The sequence below is a fragment of the Nyctereutes procyonoides genome, unplaced genomic scaffold (assembly GCF_905146905.1).
Source record: "Nyctereutes procyonoides isolate TBG_1078 unplaced genomic scaffold, NYPRO_anot_genome, whole genome shotgun sequence".
NCBI classification, from domain to species: domain Eukaryota; kingdom Metazoa; phylum Chordata; class Mammalia; order Carnivora; family Canidae; genus Nyctereutes; species Nyctereutes procyonoides.
In genome coordinates, this window is record NW_026575125.1 from 107,141,222 (window position 1) to 107,147,221 (window position 6,000).

Genomic DNA, 6,000 nt, shown 5'->3' on the forward strand with positions numbered 1-6,000 from the left:
AAAGTTTCACACCATGAGAAGTGATGTAATCCTATGACATCTATTTCAGCATGATAACATTGTGCTCCATTTAAAAATGAAATTTTCAGGGGTGACAAAAATTTAAATGATGGTTTTGAAGTATTTTGAGTGAGAAATTTTCTATCAAAGCGAGAGGAAATGTTATGCAAAAGGATTTGCAGCTTCAACCATGCAGAGACATAAATATCACATATTAATAGATTTGACCTAGTTGCAATCATACTCAGCTTCATTCTCATCTTGTCTCCCTCACATGTTTATTCTGCATTTGGGTAGCTTACTCTGAAAGGCCATGGGATATCTGTGGATGTGCAGAAAAAAAAAAAAGAGAAGTAGGCAGTTAGCATGATAATAAAGAACACTGAAAGTAAAGTGTGTTTAAAGAAATCTTTTAATATTACTAACTTGACTAAAATTATTGGGGCTTGCAAATTATTGGTTCTTATTACTTTAAGTCATACATTAGATTATCTCATTACACAGATTTTCATTTATGCTTGTCTATGGTACATGAGATACAGCCTTCACTGAGCCACCTGTTGCATTTCCTATCAACCAAAGAAGAGCTGTAATTAATCTGCTTGGCAAATCTCTTTGAACTTTAGAGTTACACAGGAACTGAGAAGGCACTTAACTCAGAAATTCTTAATTTTCTGGGGTTTACATGAACATCTGAGACTCTAATGAAAGCCACACACTCTTTCCTCAGAACACTGCACATATGTATTTACATAGACACACACACACATACACACACACAAACACAATTTTTCATACACTTTCCTGGGGCTTAGAGACCCCTCATGCAGCCCAAATCCATGGAGTCCAGACTAAGAACCTGTATTCTAATGTAACATTTTCCTTTTAAAGACAACGAAGCTAACAGTAAGGGCCTATCTCAATTGATCTTCTCAATGATCTATTCCAATTACAATTCGATTAAAAATAGAAAACTTAAAAAAATAAATTGAAGACAAGGTTTAAGAGATGTCATCTGATCAAAAAAATACTGTTAATAAACTCCGAGAATCAGGAGTATACTGTATTTTCTAAATGGAATATACTTTTAAATGATAGGTCCAGAGAAAAAGAAAAACCATTCCATTTAGTAAATTTATTATACATTATTTTATTTCACAGCCATGTGTACTTTAACAATTAAGTCCACACTTTCCTTCCTATTATTTTCTTTGGAAATTGCACATAAAAGTTTAATTATACTTTCTTCCCAGGGTGCCTGGGTGGCTCAGTCGGTTAAGTATCCAACTCTTGATTTTGGCTCAAGTCATGATCTCAGAGTTGCAAGATCAAGCCCCATATCAGGCTGGGCATGAAGCCGGCTTAAGACTCTCCCGGGATCCCTGGGTGGCGCAGCAGTTTAGCGCCTGCCTTTGGCCCAGGGCGCGATCCTGGAGACCCGGGATCGAATCCCACGTCGGGCTCCCGGTGCATGGAGCCTGCTTCTCCCTCTGCCTGTGTCTCTGCCTCTCTCTCTCTCTCTCTATGACTATCATAAATAAATAAAAATTCAAAAAAATCTACTTCTATAAAAAAAAGACTCTCTCTCTGTCCCTCTCCCTCTCTAAAAAAATAAGTAATTCTATTTTCTTCCCAAAGGTAGCCTTACAAAGGTACTATTTATATGTTTGCCTATTAGTCTATTTGAGAAAATAAATTTGGTGTGGACCCACTGACACAGGAAAAAGTTCTCTTGAGCCTTGCAGTTAAGTTTATTGAAGTGCAAAATTAATATTTGCACATTGTTCAAACCCTGCTTGTTTCCATATTCTCTGTATTGGAATGATTTCCTTGGGGTACCCTTTCAGTAGGGTCAGTCTAGGAATGTTACCTGCAGTGGTTGTTGAGGAACAATGTAGCTAGAGGCCATTTACCATGGATATATCATGTTTAATTCTATCAAATCCCAGGTGCCCAGTCACATGAAGGCTAGCACCAAACACTGATGCCAAGAATCAAATACAGTATCACCTGTTGGCTTCCACAATCCTCTTTTTCCTTGAATATAATGGAATCCATTGTCTTACACGTCCTATAAACCTTAAAGCAAATGTTGCCTAAGCACAGATCTTGGCAAGAATATTGGTGCTAACAATGAGACTGAAGAAAGAGAAATTAAGGAGTCAATCCCATTTACAATTGCACCCAAAAGCATAAGATACCTAGGAATAAACCTAACCAAAGAGGTAAAGGATCTATATCCTAAAAACTACAAAACACTTCTGAAAGAAATTGAGGAAGACACAAAGAGATGGAAAAATATTCCATGCTTATGGATTGGAAGAATTAATATTGTGAAAATGTCAATGTTACCCAGGGCAATTTACACGTTTAATCCAATCCCTATCAAAAAAACATGGACTTTCTTCAGAGAGTTGGAATAAATAATCTTAAGATTTGTGTGAAATCCAAAAAGACCCCGAATAGCCAGGGGAATCTTAAAAAAGAAAACCATAGCTGGGGGCATCACAATGCCAGATTTCAGGTTGTACTGCAAAGCTGTGGTCATCTAGACAGTGTGGTACTAGCACAAAAACAGACACATAGCTCAATGGAACAGAATAGAGAATCCAGAAGTGGACCCTCAAATTTATGGCCAACTAATATTCAACAAAGGAGGAAAGACTATCGACTGGAAAAAGAACAGTTTCTTCAATAAATGGTGCTGGGAAAATTGGACATCACATGCAGAAGAATGAAACTGGACCATTCTCTTACACCAGACACAAAGATAAACTCAAAATGGATGAAAGATCTAAATGTGAGACAAGAATCCATCAAAATCCAAGAGGAGAACATAGGTAACACCTTTTCTGAACTTGGCCACAGCTTCTTGCAAGATACATCCATGAAGGTAAGAAAAACAAAAGCAAAAATGAACTATTGGGACTTCATCAAGATAAGAAGCTTCTGCACAGCAAAAGAAACAGTCAACTAAACTAAAAGACAACCTACAAAATGGGAGAGGATATTTGCAAATGACATATCAGATAAAGGACTAGTATCCAAGATCTATAAAGAACTTATTAAACTCAACACCAAAGAAACAAATAATCCAATCCTGAAATGGGCAAAAAACATGAACAGAAATCTCACAGAGGAAGACATAGACATGGCCAACAAGCACATGAGAAAATGCTCTGCATCACTTGCCATCAGGGAAATACAAATCAAAACCACAATGAGATCCCACCTCACACCAGTGAGAATGGGGAAAATTAACAAGATAGGAAACAATGAATGTTGGAGAGGATGTGGAGAAAGGGGAACCCTCTTGTCCTGTTGGTGGGAATGTGAACTGGTGCAGCCACTCTGGAAAACTGTGTGGAGGTTCCTCAAAGAGTTAAAAATAGATCTGCCCAATGACCCAGCAATTGCACTGTTGGGGATTTACCCCAAAGATTCAGATGCAATGAAACGCCAGGACACCTGCACCCTGATGTTTCTAGCAGCAATGTCCACAATAGCCAAACTGTGGGAGGAGCCTCGGTGTCCATCGAAAGATGAATGGATAAAGAAGCTGTGGTCTATGTATACAATGGAATATTACTCAGCCATTAGAAACGACAAATACCCACCATTTGCTTCAACGTGGATGGAACTGGAGGGTATTTTGCTGAGTGAAATAAGTCAATCGGAAAAGGTCAAACATTATATGGTCTCATTCATTTGGGGAATATAAAAATTAGTGAAAGGGAATAAAGGGAAAGGAGAGAAAATGAGTGAAAATATCAGTGAGGGTGGCAAATCATGAGAGACACCTAATTCTGGGAAATGAACAAGGGGTAGTGGAAGGGGAGGTGGGCGGGGGGTGGGGGTGACTGGGTGATGGGTACTGAGGGGGGCATTTGGCGGGATGAGCACTGGGTGTTATGCTAAATGTTGGCAAATTAAACTCCAATAAAAATTTTAAAAAAAGAATATTGGTGCTCATAGACTGAATGTCATGGAAACTGAGAGAGACCTAATTTAGGTAGAAATCATTGCTAGCTAACTAGCTACTTATTTATGCATCTATTACTTATTGATTTGCTTATTTTTTCAAGATTTATTTATTTTAGAAAGAGAAAACATGCATGAGGGGGAGGAACAGAGGGAGATGAAGAGAACCTCAAGCAGACTCTGAGCTGAGCATGGAGGCCAATGCAGGGCTTCATCTCACAACCCTGAAATCGTGACCTGAGCAGAAACCAAGAGTTGAACATTCAACCAACTGAACTAACCAGGTACCACTACTGACTTATTTTTGATCAGCCTTCTAATCCTAGAGTAAGAGGCTAGGGGATTCTAAAAATGTTTGTAATATTTAAAACCATTTGAGTTTTTCTGAATGTAGGGCAACAAATATCAAATTTTCCTTGCCACTTGCTTCTCCTTTGCAGTGAAATTGTGAAGTTCAAGACTATGAAATTCTTGAAGACGGGCTTTAATTTTTTTTTGTAATTGGCAGAAATTACAAAAATGCTTGGAATTCCCAATCTTCACTGGCAGCATCATATACTTTTGTAGCTGAAAGTTATCTTAGAACTGATCCAATTCACTACAATTACAAGCTCAATTGTCCAGATGGAGTCCAAACTACGACTGTAGTCTGACTACATTACTGATAAACATGCTTGCTCACTTTTCTCTGGAGAGAAGATTTAACAAGGTGAATGTTGGTTTTATCTTCACTCATTTCAACAAAAGGCTGACTTGGTCCATTAAAGAGTTAGCAAGAATAGAATGTATGGAGTAGGAAAAAGGGCTCAATTTGCAGTTTTTCAGAAGAAAGGGGATAAATCCAAAGTTTTTATTTCCTGGATATTGACCATTCTTGCTCTTGCTGGCCCTGACATGAGGCACACAGGGCAGGGATGGCAGACAAGCAAACAAACAAACATACATATGCCATAAAGGTCAATGTATCACACTCCACTCTTTATCAATGGCCTGGCAAGTACTGAGACCAAGTTAGAGTCATAACACAGACAGCCTGTTTTCAAAAGGTAGGCTGATCCCACTTTGACGACTTTCTCTCCCCTTGAGACAGGATGGCGGGATGACCATGTGCACACACCCTAGAGACAGCATCTGGATTTACAAGGCTGGCCTCTCCACTTTCCAGGTGTGTGATCTTGAGCAAGTTACTTTAGCTCTCTATGCCTCAGTCTCTAAACCTATAAAATGGTGATGATAATGATGATAAGTGTGCCAATCTCCTAAGGTCATTATGAGGATTAAGTGAATTAATGAACATATAAAAGCACTAAAAACAGCATCTGACATATACTAAGTGCTATATAAATACCAGCTATTATCACTGGCTTCTGCCCAGTTCTCTAAGTACCAGGACACACAGCTTCATTCAAGAACATACTCAGAGGACACAAACTGATTTCTCATTTCTATTCTTCACTATATGGTTAAAGACAGAAGCAGGTAAGATCAAGATGGTACTGAAAGGAATCTCAGCTTTAGTCCAGTGAGAACTCCCTCCATGCTTCTAGCTCAGCTGTTGTACTGTGTGCTTATAACCTCAATTTTTTGAGGCAACTACTATCACAGCTAGAGTATCTCATTTTGTCATCTCACAGAAATCTTCCAAGTTTGGTTTTATTTATTTTACAGATGGGTAAACTGAGACAAAGATCTATTAAATAACTTGCCAAGGATCATATAGCAAGTAGTGGCATACCCAGGATTCACACCTAGCTCTGTGTGGCCTCAGAGTCTCCATGTTACACAGTGCCAAGTGGGTCTGTGTGGCCACAATATGAGATACTCAGATGCTCCCAGAAGTATGTAAAGATTTGCTCTCACTAGTCTGACAGCTCTATGCCTGTTTGCTTTGGAAGAATCAGTAGTAGTGTCTCAGAACCATGTCTTGGCTGGTGACCAGGCCTTAAGTTGGGCCCCATTTTGTAGCAGAAGTTTGGCTTTCACAGTCCATTGGCCCCTAGTAGCTCATCATTTCCCCAG